A 15,374-nucleotide genomic window follows, 5' to 3' on the forward strand; every position below is an offset into this window, starting at 1 on the left:
CAGATGAACTTGTTTGCAAGGCAGAAATAGAGACACAGATGTTGAGAACAAACGTATGGACACCAAGGAGGGAAAGGGGGGGTGGGATGAATTGGGAGATTGGGACTGACATATTTACACTACTATGTATAAAATAGATAACTAATGAGAACCTGCTGTATGGCACAGGGAACTCTACTCAGTGCTCTGTGGTGACCTAAATGGGAAGAAAATCCAAAAAAGAGGTGATATATGTATACATATAGCGGATTCACTTTGCTGTACAGCAGAAACTAACACAACATTGTAAAACAACTCTACCCTCCACAAAAAAAAAAGGAATAGAATGGAAAATGGAGGAGTAGGAAGACCCTGAGCTCATCTCCTCCCACAGGCACAGCAAAATTATAACTATTTACAGAGAGACTATTGATGAGGTTGTTTCCATGTCTTGGGGACTGTAAATAGTGCTGCTATGAACATTGGGGTGCATGTATCTTTTCAAATTAGAGTTTTCATCTTTTCTGGATATATGCCCAGGAGTGGGATTACTGGATCATATGGCAACTCTAATTTTAGTTTTTTAAGGAACTTCCATACTGTTTTGCATAGTGGCTGCACCAATTTACATTCCCACCAATGGTGTAGGAGGGTTCCTTTTAGACTCCACTCTTAAAGTGGACACACAGGATCTCACATACTCTGTGACCCAGGGTGGATCAGACCTACCTGCTGACCTTGGAGAGCCTCCGGAGAAGCAGGAGGCCCCTGGAACTCACCTTGGGGACATAGACACAGGTGGCAGCCATTTTGGGGAACTTGTCCTACTACCTGGGCACTGGTGCTGGCAAGTGCCATTTTGGAATCCTCCCTCTAGCTTATTAGTGCAGGGACCTGGCCCAGCCCACCAGCCTGTTGGCAGCAGTACTGGGATGCCCCAGGCCAAGAAGCTAGCTGGGCAGGGGTGCAGCCCCACCTACCAGCAGTCCTGGTCCTAAAGACACCCTGAGCCCATAGCCACTTCCACCAGAGGGCCTAAGACCCAGCCCCTCACACCAGTGGCCTGGCACTCGCCCTGGGACCAGCTTCACCCACCAGTGGGCAGGCATCAGCTCCAGGACCCCTTGGGCCCCAGCCCTGTCCACCAGTGGCCTGAAACACCAACTCTGGGAATCTCTAGGGCCCTGATGGCAGAGACCTGGGACCCAGCTCTGCCCACAGTGAGCCTGCACTAGGCCCAGGACCAGGTTTCACCCACCAGTAGGCTGATAGCAGCTCCAAGAGACCTTGGACCACTTAGCCAGTTACCCCAGGATCCAGCTCCACTCACCAGCAGGCCAACACTAGATCTGGGACCCCTGGTTCTGTAACCACACACTCCAGAACCCAGCTCTACCTAAGTGGACCAAGACTAGCCCCTGGCCCTCCTGGGGTCCTGCAGCCAGCAGCCTCATGACAAAACCTGCCCACCAGTGGCTGGCAGCCTCTGCATAAGACAGGACCTGGCAATCAACTGGGGGCCAGTCACGCCTACCAGATGACCCACTGTAGTCAGCCCACAGCAATAGAAGGACCCACACAGCCCAGATAGGGAACATCCCTAAGCATATAGCTCCAGTGATCAGAAGGGAGTGTGTTGCTGGGACACATAGGATGTCTCCTACAAAAGGCCACTTCTCCAAGGTCAAGAAATGTAGCCAATCTATTGGATACATAGAAATAAAAACAACAAATTAGGCAAAATGAAGGGACAGAGAAATGTGTTCAAAATGAAGGAAAAAGAAAAGCCCAGAAGAACTAAGTGAAGTGGAGATAGGCAATCTACCCTATAAAGAGTTCAAGGTAATGATCAGAAATATTATCATAGGAACTTCCCTGGTGGTGCAGTGGTTAAGAATCCACCTTCCAATTCAGGGGACATGGGTTCTATTCCTGGTTGGGGAACTAAATTCCCACAGGCTACAGGGCAACTAAGCCTGCGCACCACAACTACAGAGCCTGCAGTCTCTGGAGCCCATACACCACAACTAGAGGGTCTACGCACTGCAACTACTGAGCCCGCGTGCTCTGGAGCCTGCATGCCACAACTAGAGAGAAGCCTGCGTGTTGCAATGGAGAGCTGATGCACCACAGTGAAAGATCCCACGTGCCACAACTAAGACCTGATGCAGCCAAATAAACACTAAAAAAAAAAGAAAAAAGAAATATCATCATAGAACTCAGGAGAAGAATAGATGAACAGAGTGAGCGGTTAGAAGTTTTAACAAAGAGTTAGAAAATATGAAGAAGAACCAAACAGAGATGAAGAATACAATAACTAAAATGAAAAGTACACTAGATGGAATCAAAAGTAGGTTAGATGATACAGAGGAACGGATCAGAGATCTGGAAGACAGAGTAAGGGAAATCAGTGTAGAGGAACAGAAAAAAAGAATAAAGAATAAAAAGAAATGAGGGCAGTTTGAGAGACCTCTGGGACAATATCAAGCATACTAACATTCACATTATAGGGGTCTCAGAAGGAGAAGTGAGAGAGCAAGGGGCAGAGAACATATTTGAAGTCATAATAGCTGAAAACTTCCCTAACATGAGAAAGGAAACAGACACACAGGTCCAGGAAGTCCCAAACAGAATCAACCCAAAGAGGAACACACCAAGATGTGCTGTAATTAAAATGTCAAAAATTAAAGATAAAGAGAGAATATTAAAAGCAGCAAGGAAAAGCAGCAAGTTACATTCATGGAAACTTCCATATATCACCTGATTTTTCAGCAGAAACATTGTAGGCCAAAAGGGAGTGGCCCAATATATTTAAAGTGATGAAAGGGAAAAACCTTCAACCAAGAATACTCTACCCAGCAAGGCTTTCAATCAGTTTTAATGGAGAAATCAAAAGTGTTACAGACAAGCAAAAGCTAAAAGAGTTCACACCACACCAGCTTTATAAGAAATGTTAAAGGGACTTCACTAAGTGAAAAAGAAAGGCCACAACTAGAAACATGAAAGTTATGAAAGGAAAAATCTCATTGGTAAAGGCAAATATACAGTAAAGGTAGCAGATCAGCCATGTATAAAGCGAGTAGGAAAGGTAAAAGACGAAAGTAGTAAAATCATCTCTATCTGCAATAAATAGTTAAGGGATACACAAAACAAAAAGATGTAAAATATGATGTCAAAAACAGTAAACGTGAGGAAGGGATAAAAATTCAGGGTTGTTAAAATGTCTTTGAACTTAAGAGATCAGCAACTTAAAACAATCACAGATAGATAAATAGTTATGTACAGTGTGGAGAATATAGTTAATAACTATGTGTATCTTTGAATGGTGACATATTGTAACTAGACTTATCCTGGTGATTATTTTGAAATGTATAGAAATACCAAATCACTATGTTGTGTAATAGGAACTAACACAGTGTTGTAGGTCAAATATACCTCAAAAACAAACAAACAAACTTATAGAAAAAGAGAGCAGATTTGTGGTTACCCGAGACAGTGAGGTGGGGGGAGGGAGAATTGGATGAATTGGTGGTCAAAAAGTACAAACTTCCAGTTATAAGATAAATCAGTACTAGGGATGTAATATATAGCATGATAAATATAATTAACACTGCTGTGTGTTATATGTAAAAGTTGTTAAGATAGTAAATCCTAAGAGTTTTCATCCCTAGGAAAAAAGTTTTTCTCTATTTCTTTAGAAATAGAAAATTTTATATTTTTCTATAAAATAAAATTCTATAAAATAGAATTTTATATCTACATGAGATGATGGATGTTCCCTAAACTTATTGTGGTAATCATCCCATGATGTGTGTAAGTCAAATCATTATGGTGTATACCTTAAACTTATACAGTGCGGTATGTCAATTATATCTCAAAATTGGAGGAAAAAAATAAAATAAAACCTTAAAAAAAAGGAAATAGAATGCCAAATAAGAAAAACTGATAAAATCAGAAAATAAGGAAACACTCTAGAAAATAAAAATATATGATAACAGAAATAAATAAAAAACAATGGAATTTTTGGAAAATTAAGTTGAGGAACTCAGAAAGCAGAGCAAAAGGCAAAGAGATAAAAATAAAAGAGAAAAGATAAGACAGTTAAAGAATCAGCCCAGCAACCCCAACATCTGAATAATACAAGTTCCAGTAAGAGAGAGTCAAGAAAACAGAGAGAAGAAATTTAAGAAAGAAATAATAAAAATTTTTTTCCCTTAGATCTAAAGAACATATGTTTTTCAATTGAAAGGTGTTAAAAAAAAACAAAATCCAACTGAGTAAATTTGAAGATCTAATTGTCTTTATTCAATGATTCATGAATAGATCGGCATACCATTTAGTAAATAGAAAGGTGTTCTGAGGAGCTGTACAAAATGGAGGGTTTTTATAGGAGTGTTGGGCAAAGAATTTGTCATTAAAAGAAAAGAAAGAATGGTTTTAGGCTGGGTCGCTTTCTTTTGGGAGGAAGGTGAGGGTCTATCATGCAAACTACCTCTTCTTCCTTTGACAGGGGGATGGAGAGAACACATGTGACAGAATACCTCACTGATACTGACCAGAAAATTCCAGACTGGCTAATTAAGATTATGTCCCTGGGGAAGGTCATAACTACAGTTAGGTCAGATATTAAATCTAGGTTTGTGGTCATAGGCTTTAGCACAAGTGACACCATTTTGGGCCTGTGGTTTTCTCTTTCACAAAGGGCCCATCTGATTCCCAGAAATATAAATGAAAAAACACCCACTTCCAGCCACAAGATCATGCATAGAAAAAGAACAGGAATAGAAAAAATATTCTCAAAACTTTCAGAGAGAAGGGGCTTCCCTGGTGGTGCAGTGGTTAAGAATCCACCTGCCAATGCAGGGGGGCACGGTTTTGAGCCCTGGTCTGGGAAGATCCCACATGCCGTGGAGCAACTAAGCCCGTGTGCACAACTACTGAGCCTACGCTCTAGAGCCTGCGAGCCACAACTACTGAGCCTGTGTGCCACAACTACTGAGCCCATGCACCTATAGCCCGTGCTCCACAACAAGAGAAACCACCATGATGAGAAGCCTGTGCACCACAACAAAAAGTAGCCCCCAATTGCTGCAACAAGAGAAAGCCCGCGCAGAGCAATGAAGACCCAATGCTGACAAAAATAAATAAATAAATTTATAACAAACAAAAAAACGAAAACAACAAAAAACCCAACTGACTAGTAAATTGGCTGAATTTGCTAGCTGACACCAGGAGGGGGCAGCAGCCAGCTGACCCAGGGCTTTCTAAATGACTTGATGGAAAACCCTGAACTCACTACTGTGCATTGTGACCTTGCTTTCACTATTCCCTCCGTTTTTTTTTTTTTTTAATTTTTTTAATTTAATTTTATTTATTTTTTATACAGCAGGTTCTTATTAGTTATCTATTTTATACATATTAGTGTATATATGTCAATCCCAATCTCCCAATTCATCCCACGACCACCCCCCCGCCCCACTTTCCCACCTTGGTGTCCATACGTTTGTTCTCTGCATCTGTGTCTCAATTTCCGCCCAACAAACCGGTTCATCTGTACCATTTCTCTAGGTTCCACATATATGCGTTAATATACGATATTCGTTTTTCTCTTTCTGACTTACTTCACTCTGTATGACAGTCTCTAGATCCATCCATGTCTCTACAAATGACCCAATTTCGTTCCTTTTTATGGCTGACTAATATTCCATTGTATATACGTACCACATCTTCTTTATCCATTCATCTGTCGATGGGCATTTAGGTTGCTTCCATGACCTGGCTATTGTAAATAGTGCTGCAATGAACATTGGAGTGCATGTGTCTTTTTGAATTATGGTTTTCTCTGGGTATATGCCCAGTAGTGGGATTGCTGGGTCATATGGTAATTCTATTTTTAGTTTTTTAAGGAAGCTCCATACTGTTCTCCATAGTGGCTGTATCAGTTTACATTCCCACCAACAGTGCAAGAGGGTTCCCTTTTCTCCACACCCTCTCCAGCATTTGTTGTTTGTAGATTTTCTGATGATACCCATTCTAACTGGTGTGAGGTGACACCTCATTGTAGTTTTGATTTGTATTTCTCTAATAATTAGTGATGTTGAGCAGCTTTTCATGTGCTTCTTGACCATCTGTATATCTTCTTCGGAGAAATGTCTATTTAGGCCTTCTGCCCATTTTTGGATTGGGTTGTTTGTTTTTTTTAATATTGAGCTGCATGAGCTGTTTATATATTTTAGAGATTAATCCTTTGTCCATTGATTCATTTGCAAATATTTTCTCCCCTTTTGAGGGTTGCCTTTTCGTCTTGTTTGTAGTTTCCTTTGCTTTGCAAAAGCTTTTGTTTCATTAGGTCCCATTTGTTTATTTTTGTTTTTATTTCCATTACTTTAGGAGGTGGATCAAAAAAGATCTTGCTGTGATTTATGTCAAAGAGTGTTCTTCCTATGTTTTCCTCTAAGAGTTTTATAGTGTCTGTCTGGTCACATTTAGGTCTCTAATCCATTTTGAGTTTATTTTTGTGTATGGTGTTTGGGAGTGTTCTAATTTCATTCTTTAACCTGTAGCTGTCCAGTTTTCCCAGCACCACTTACTGAAGAGACTGTCTTTTCTCCATTGTATATCCTTGCCTTCTTTGTCATAGATTAGTTGACCATAGGTACATGGGTTTATCTCTGGGCTTTCTATCCTGTTCCATTGATCTATATTTCTGTTTTTCTGCCAGTACCATACTGTCTTGATTACTGTAGCTTTGTAGTATAGTCTGAAGCCAAGGAGCCTGATTCCTCCAGCTCCGTTTTTTTCCCTCAAGACTGCTTTGGCTATTCAGGGTCTTTTGTGTTTCCATACAAATTTTAAGATTTTTTGTTCTAGTTCTGTAAAAAATGCCACTGGTGACTTGATAGGGATTGCATTGAATCTGTAGATTGCTTTGGGTAGTATAGTCATTTTCACAATACTGATTCTTCCAATCCAAGAACATGGTATATCTCTCCATCTGTTGGTATCATCTGATTTCTTTCATCAGTATCTTATAGTTTTCTGAGTGCAGGTCTTTTACCTCCATAGGTAGGTTTATTCCTAGGTATTTTACTCTTTTTGTTGCAATGGTGAATGGGATTGTTTCCTTAATTTCTCTTTCTGATATTTCATTGTTAGTGTAGAGGAATGCAAGAGATTTCTGTGCATTAATTTTGTATCCTGCTACTTTACCAAATTCATTGATTATCTCTAGTCATTTTCTGGTGGCATCTTTAGGGTTCTCTATGTATAGTATCATGTCATCTGCAAACAGTGACAGTTTTACTTCTTCTTTTCCATTTTGTATTCCTTTTATTTCTTTTTCTTCTCTGATTGCCATGGCTAGGACTTCCAAAACTATGTTGAATAAGAGTGGCGAGAGTGGACATCCTTGTCTTGTTCCTAATCTTAGAGGAAACGCTGTCAGTTTTTCACCATTGAGGATGATGTTTGCTGTGGGTTTCTCATATATGGCCTTTATTATGTTGAGGTAGGTTCCCTCTATGTCCACTTTCTGGAGAGTTTTTATCTTAAATTGTTGTTGGATTTTGTCAAAAGCTTTTTCTGCATCTATTGAGATGATCATATGGTTTTTATTCTTGTTTGTTAATATGGTGTGTCACATTGATTGATTTGCATATATTGAAGCATCCTTGCATCCCTGGGTTAAATCCCACTTGATCATGCTGTATGACCCTTTTAATGTGTTGTTGGATTCTGTTTGCTAGTATTTTGTTGAGGATTTTTGCATCTATGTTCATCAGTGATATTGGTCTGTAATTTTCTTTTTTTGTAGTATCTTTGTCTGGTTTTGGTATCAGGGTGATGGTGGCCTCATAGAATGAGTTTGGGAGTGTTCCTTCCTCTGCAATTTTTTGGAAGAGTTTGAGAAGGATGGGTTTTAGCTCTTCTCTAAATGTTTGATAGAAATCACCTGTGAAGCCATCTGGTCCTGGACTTTCGTTTGTTGGAAGATTTTTAATCACAGTTTCAATTTCATTACTTGTGATTGGTCTGTTCATATTTTCTATTTCTTCCTGGTTCAGTCTTGGGAGGTTATACCTTTCTAAGAATTTGTCCATTTCTTCCAGGTTGTCCATTTTATTGGCATAGAGTTGCTTGTAGTAGTCTCTTATGATGTTTTGTATTTCTGTGGTATCCATTGTAACTTCTCCTTTTTCATTTCTAAATTTATTGATATGAGTCCTCTCCCTCTTTTTCTTATGAGTATGGCTAAAGGTTTATCAATTTTGTTTTTCTTCTCAAAGAACCAGCTTTTAGTTTTACTGATCTTTGCTATTGTTTTCTTTGTTTCTATTTCATTTATTTCTGTTCTGATGTTTATGATTTCTCTCCTTCTACTAACTTTGTGTTTTGTTTGTTCTTCTTTCTCTAGTTCCTTTAGGTGTAAGGTTAGATTATTTATTTGAGACTTTTCTTGTTTCTTGAGGGAGGCTTGTATTGCTATAAACTTCCCTCTTAGAACTGCTTTTGCTGCATACCATAGGTTTTGGATCGTCGTGTTTTCATTGTCATTTCTCTCTAGGTATTTTTTTATTTCCTCTTTGATTTCTTCAATGATCTCTTGGTTATTTAGCAACGTATTGTTTAGCATCCATGTGTTTGTGTTTTTCACGTTTTTTTCCCTGTAATTGATTTCTAATCTCATAATGTTGTGGTCAGAAAAGATGCTTGATATGATTTCAATTTTCTTAAATTTACTGAGGCTTGATATGTGACCCAAGATGTGATCTATCCTGGAGAATGTCCTGTGTGCATTTGAGAAGAAAGTGTAATCTGATGCTTTTGTATGGAATGTCCTATAAATATCAATTAAATCTATCTGGTCTATTGTGTCATTTAAAGCTTGTATTTCCCTATTAATTTTCTGTCTGGAAATTTCTGTCTGATCTGTCCATTAGTGTAAGTGAGGTGTTGAAGTCCCCCAGTATTATTGTGTTTCTGTCGATTTCCTCTTTTATAGCTGTTAGCAGTTGCCTTATGTATTGAGGTGCTCCTATGTTGGGTGCTTATATATTTATAATTGTTATAGCTTCTTCTTGGATTGACCCCTTGATCATTATGTAGTGTCCTTCCTTGTCTCTTGTAACATTCTTTATTTTAAAGCCTATTTTATATGATATGAGTATTGCTACTCCAGCTTTCTTTTGATTTCCATTTGCATGGCATATTGTTTTCCATCCCCTCACTTTCAGTCTGTACGTGTCCCTAGGTCTGAAGGGTCTCTTGTAGACAGCATATATAAGGGTCTTGTTTTTGTATCCATTCATCAAGCCTGTGTCTTTTGGTTGGAACATTTAATCCATTCACGTTTAAGGTAATTATCGATATTTATGTTCCTATGACCATTTTCTTAATTGTTATGGTTTTCTTTTTTAGGTCCTTTTCTTCTCTTGTGTTTCCCACTTAGAGAAGTTCCTTTGGCATTTGTTGTAGAGCTGGTTTGGTGGTGCTGAATTCTCTTAGCTGTTGCTTGTCTGTAGAGCTTTTGATTTCTCCATCGAATCTGAATGAGATCCTTGCTGGGTAGGGTAATCTTTGTTGTAGGTTCTTCCCTTTCATCACTTTAAGTATATCATGCCACTCCCTTCTGGCTTGTAGAATTTCTGCTGAGAAATCAGCTGTTAACCTTATGGGAGTTCCCTTGTATGCTATTTGTCGTTTTTCCCCTGTTGCTTTCAGTAATTTTTCTTTGTCTTTAATTTTTGTCAATTTGATTACTATGTGTCTAGGCTTGTTTCTCCTTGGGTTTTTCCTGCCTGGGACTCTCTGCGTTTCCTGGACTTGGGTGGCTATTTCCTTTCCCTTGTTAGGCAAGTTTTCAACTATAATCTCTTCAAATATTTTCTCTGGTCCTTTCTATCTCTCTTCTCCTTCTGGGACCCCTATAATGCGAATGTTGTTGCATTTAATGTTGCCCCAGAGGTTTCCTAGGCTGTCTTCATTTCTTTTCATTCTTTTTTCTTTATTCTTTTCCACTGCAGTGAATTCTACCATTCTGTCCTCCAGGTCACTTATCTGTTCTTCTGCCTCAGTTATTCTGCTATTGATTCCTTCTAGTGTATTTTTCATTCCAGTTATTGTATTGTTCATCTTTGTTTGTTTGTTCTTTAATTCTTCTAGGTGTTTGTTCTTTAATTCTTCTAGGTGTTTGTTAAACATTTCTTGCATCTCTTTGATCTTTGCCTCCATTCTTTTTCCGAGGTCCTGGATCATCTTCACTATCATTATTCTGAATTCTTTTTCTGGAAGGTTGCCTATCTCCACTTCGTTTAGTTGTTTTTCTGGGGTTTTATCTTGTTCCTTCATCTGGTACAAAGTCCTCTGCCTTTTCATTTTGTCTATCTTTCTGTGAATGTGGTTTTCCTTTCACAGGCTGAAGAATTGTAGTTCTTCTTGATTCTGCTGTCTGCCCTGGGGTTGATGAGGCTATCTAAGAGGATTGAGCAAGCTTCCTTTTGGGAGGGACTGGGGGTGGGTAGAGTTGGCTGTTGCTCTGGTGGGCAGAGCTCAGTAAAACTTTAATTCACTTGTCTGCTGATGGGTGGGGCTGTGTTCCCTCCCTGTTGGTTGTTTGGCCTGAGACGACCCAACAATGGAGCCTACCTGGGTTCTTTGGTGGGGCTAATGGCGGACTCTGGGAGGTCTCACGCCAAGGAGTACTTCCCAGAAGTTCTGCGGCCAGTGTCCTTGTCCCCATGGTGAGCCACAACCACCCCCCACCTCTGCAGGACACCCTCCAACACTAGCAGGTAGGTCTGCTTCAGTCTCTTATGGGGTCACTGCTCCTGGTGACCCGATGCAGACACTACTTTGTGTGTGCCCTCCAACAGTGGAATCTCTGTTTCCTCCTGTCCTGTCAAAGTCCTGCAATCATGTCCTGCTAGCCTTCAAAGTCTGATTCTCCAGGAATTCTTCTTCCTGTTTCCAGACCCCCAGGGGAAGCCTGACATGGGGCTCAGAACCATCACTCCAGTGGGTGGACTTCTGTGGTATAAGTGATCTCCAGTTTGTGAGTCACCCACCCAGCCATTATGGGATTTGATTTTATTGTGATTGCACCCCTCCTACTGTCTCACTGTGGTTTCTCCTTTGTCTTTGGATGTGGGATATATTTTTTGGTGAGTTCCAGTGTCTTCCTGTTGATGATTGTTCAGCAGTTAGTTGTGATTACCGTGCTCTCACAAGAGGAAGTGAGTGCACGTCCTTCTACTCTGCCATCTTGAACAAATCTCCTTTTAATTTTTTTATTTTTTTTAATGCATGTAGTAATTTATTGTTTACAGATGAAGAATCTGAATTAGGAACAGAGCAGTTAGAAAAGTTGTTCAAAGCTTCAGGACCAAGGAAAGGAGTACCATGATGGAATTCCAGCTTCACATCATTTCATCTTGGGATATGTTGGGAGTAGCAGTGACTTCTTTGTAATGATACAACCAGCTGACAACAGGTGCAGGTGAACTGCTAACTTGGCACAGCACTTTGGCATTCTCTTCTGTTTGAACTTTTGAGGAGATACCACTTCTCTGAAAGTGAGTTTTTGGTAAATTTCCAAAACAACGGTAGCTTCCTGTGTCTGTCCTTTGGTATCTGTTGCTTGACAAGATATATCCATGCATCTTCTATATTTGCAATGTAGATGGTTAATCGTGACCTAATACCTTCCTTCTGCACCACTACCCTCTGTGTTGAAATTATCTTCTCTCCTTGAGGATTATACTAATCTGTACTCTTAGGTTCACCAATTGCTGTATGTGTGAAAAATTTAGATTCACCCACACTGAGTTCTACTTTGCTAAGTGGAATTGTCACTTGAAGAACAGCTTTTTTCTTTTCCTTTGTGCTTAGTCTAGTTTCACTTGCTCAGAGGGTGCTGCATGCAGAGGTCTTGCACCCAGAACTTCAGACCAGGGTTCCTTGTTTTCTCTCTGTTTTTCTTTGTCATCTGTGAAATGAAGAGGTTGCATTGAGTGATCCTTAGAGTCTCTTCCAGCTCCATAATTCTGTCTGTAAGGTTTAAATAGGAGAAGTTTGGCTTTGATCTAGGCTCTGGGGACAGAACAGAGAAGTCTTCAGACAAGAATTCCCCATCCTTATGAGGCTTACATTCTGGTGGGGACTTCCAGAGCCCTGTGGCTGCCACAGTGATGTGGAACGTGTGAGGAATGGAGGGTGTGGGCTGGACAGGGCCTCAGACCAGTGCTTGACCAGTAGGCACTTGACCAGAAAACAAGCAGTGAAGGAAACAACAAGGGGTTTGCTGGAGAGTGTTAGGTACATCACTTGATCTGTGAACACTGGTCTGCCACCTCTTATGACATGCTTCAATATTTTAATTATTTGATTAACAGCTATCCTCAGATCTTCAATTATTCTTTATACTTAAAGGTAGAGGTTCAGTTCCAAATGGAATGTGCATGATCAGGCAGTGACCTACTTAATACTAGGTAACTTTTGTTGAATGATTATTATGTAATAAATGCTCTGCTAAACCATTTTCCTGTATGATTACCTTTAACCTTTAATCTCACTACAGACCTATGAGGTAGAAACTATTATCTATATTTTCTAGATAAGGAAACTGAGATTCAGAGAAGCTAAGCTCCTTGCTCATGGTTATAGGATCAGGAGGAGATATATAATACTCAGAGCTGTTCTTTCTCTCTCTCTCTTTCTCTCATCCCAGTTTTCAGGGTGGCAAAAGTAATTCAGATTAGTGATTAACCACCTTTGGGAACATGGACTTTTCCTTTCCTTTCTCATTTTTAAATTAAGAATCCTTTATTTTTGTTCCCTGGTGCTCTAAGCCAGTTTACCCCTTGGTTTTTGTTCTGCCTAGTGTCAACCAAAAAATAATGCAGTAGCCTGCAAATAAGAAAAGAGTTTAAGGGACTTCCTTGGTGGTCCAGTCATTAAGACTACACTTCCACTGCAGAACATGCCATGCAGCACAGCCAAAAAAAAAAAAAAAAAAAGTTTATTTAGGGTCTTAAGAATTGCAATTCAGGAGACATAGATTTGGGTAACCTCAAGAGAGTGTAAGAATGTTCCAGGGAAGAGAAAGAGTCAGGGACTTATAAAGACAAAAAGCCACAAGGTTGTTAAAAGTTGCCTGGTGAAAATTGTGGTTGACTCTGAAGCTATTTTAGGGTAGGGGTCCAATAATGTTATCTTCTAAGGAGTGACATGGCTGGTGCCAGAAGGAGAAAAACTGATCTTTATGGTTGAGTAGGTATTTCTGCCATTGGTGAGGTCTGGTTAACACATAACACATAATGCCGCTGCACAATACACACTATGGGTGGGGGGGAGGAGGCCAAAAGGCAGAGAAAAAGTTTTATGTTTAATTTTTTCTTGTCTTGCCTTAAAATGTGAATTTTTATTTCATCACTGGTTTATTATAAAAGATACATTTCAGGAGCAAACTAATGGAAGAGATGGACAGAGCAAAGTTATGTGGGAAGGAGTGTGAAGCTTCCATGTCCTCTCCAGGCTCACCATTCTCCCAGAACCTCCATGTGTTCACCACCCTGGAAGCTCTCTACCCCCTTGGCTGGGGATTTTTTTTTGGAGGCTTCATTATGTAGGCATGATTGATTAAATCATTGAACACTGGTGACACAACTTTATCTCCAGCCCCTCTCCCATCCCTGGAGATTGGAGGTGGGTGAGTAGAGGAGTTGGGGGAAGATGGGGCTGAAATTCCAGCCCTGTAATCACATGCTTCGTTTCCCTGGCAACCAGCCAACATCCTGAGGCTATCCAGGAACCTCCTGCCACCAGTCATCTCATTATCAAAAAATCACTTCACTTTGAAGATTTCAAGGGTTTTTGGCACTGTGTGCAAAGAAAGTATAAGACCAACATATATTTTTTATTATATCACAATATCACAGCCTCTTTCATTAGAATGTTAAGTACCCTGATGGCAGAGACCTTTGTTTTGGGCTCACTGCTATATTCTGTGTTCAGCACAGTGCCTGGCACTGAGTGGTGTTCATTAAGCCCTGCTGAATGAGTAAATAATGAAGGCATGCATGAACAAATGAATACCTGTCTAAAATGGTAGACTCCTTTTCTGTATTTCTATATTTGAGAACCCGGTATTTACAGCTCACAAGCCCCAAACCACACAGCTCTGGGGGCTGCAAGTGTTGGACCTTGACGTGAAATGTGACTTCTCACCTAACCAGCTGGTGGTTTCCTTTGCCTGCTGGTTGAGCTCCTGAGGTGAGGTCTCCTTCTGCATCTGGCCTTGGGAAAGATCTTGAGTGTCCAGACTCCAGATCTATTGGTATCCCTGGGCCCAACTTCATCACTGGTGGGAAAAAAAAAGAGGAAGGGGGAGAGTAATTCTAATTGTTTTACCATCTGAACTGGCTCAGAGGAGAGAGGGGGTGGGGGAACGGATGCATTTGAAAGCTAGCAGTTACAATTCTCCCCCTCTTAATCTTCACCCCTTTTGAAGCTCCTCCAACCTCAAGCCGCCCTCTCTGTAATCTTTTCCTCTGATCATCGTGGAGGGGCTTCCTCACCTCTTCCCACCCATCCTCACTCAGAGGAGGCACTTTCCATCCTCCTCCACCTCACCACCAACATGTGGGTCTCAGACTTTCCCTTGCCCCTCACAGTGGGCAACACCTTTGTTTTCCCTCATGGAATGTTTTTTAAAATTTCTTCCACTCTTGAATTTCCCTGGTGGTGCAGTGGTTAAGAATCTGCCTGCCAATGCAGGGGACACAGGTCCGAGCCCTGGTCCTGGAAGATTCCACAAGCCGTGGAGCAACTAAGCCTGTGCGCCACAACTACTGAGCCTGCGATCTAGAGCCCGTGAGTCACAACTACTGAGCCCGTGTGCCACAACTACTGAAGCCCGCATGCCCAGAGCCCGTGCTCTGCAACAAGAGAAGCCACCGCAGTGAGAAGCCCGCACACCGCAGTGAAGAGTAGCCCCGGCTCGCCGCAACTAGAGAAAACCCGTGCGCAGCAACAAAGACCCAACACAGCCAAAAATAAATAAATAAATAAATAAAACAAAATTCTTCCACTCTATTATGTAATACGTGCTTTCTCATTAAAGAACATTTGACAAATGAAGACAAGTAGAAGAAAACCATGCCACTTATCACCCACCCCCCAAAAAACCAGTGTTAATATTTTGATGTTTTTCTCTTCTGATGAAATAAATTCATATTTTATGGCAAGACAAAAAAAATTTAAACATAAAATTTTTCTTTGCCCATTTTGGCCTCCTCCCTCCCCCTTACTGTGTATTGTGCATCTGCAATAACCAGACCTCCTTAGGAGGTAACATTCCTTTTTAATCTCATAAAGGGTTATAACTCCTTAGGAGATAA

General features: G+C 40.6%; 1 long non-coding RNA gene across 1 annotated transcript in view; it reads left to right on the forward strand.

Moving 5' to 3' along the window:
- The window catches only part of LOC309636047, a 197,408-nt gene that overhangs the window by 86,941 nt on the left and 95,093 nt on the right, over positions 1-15,374 (forward strand). The window lies entirely within an intron of this gene.

The sequence above is a fragment of the Balaenoptera borealis genome, assembly GCF_965194805.1.
Source record: "Balaenoptera borealis genome assembly, chromosome: 1".
Classification (NCBI taxonomy): Eukaryota; Metazoa; Chordata; class Mammalia; order Artiodactyla; family Balaenopteridae; genus Balaenoptera; species Balaenoptera borealis.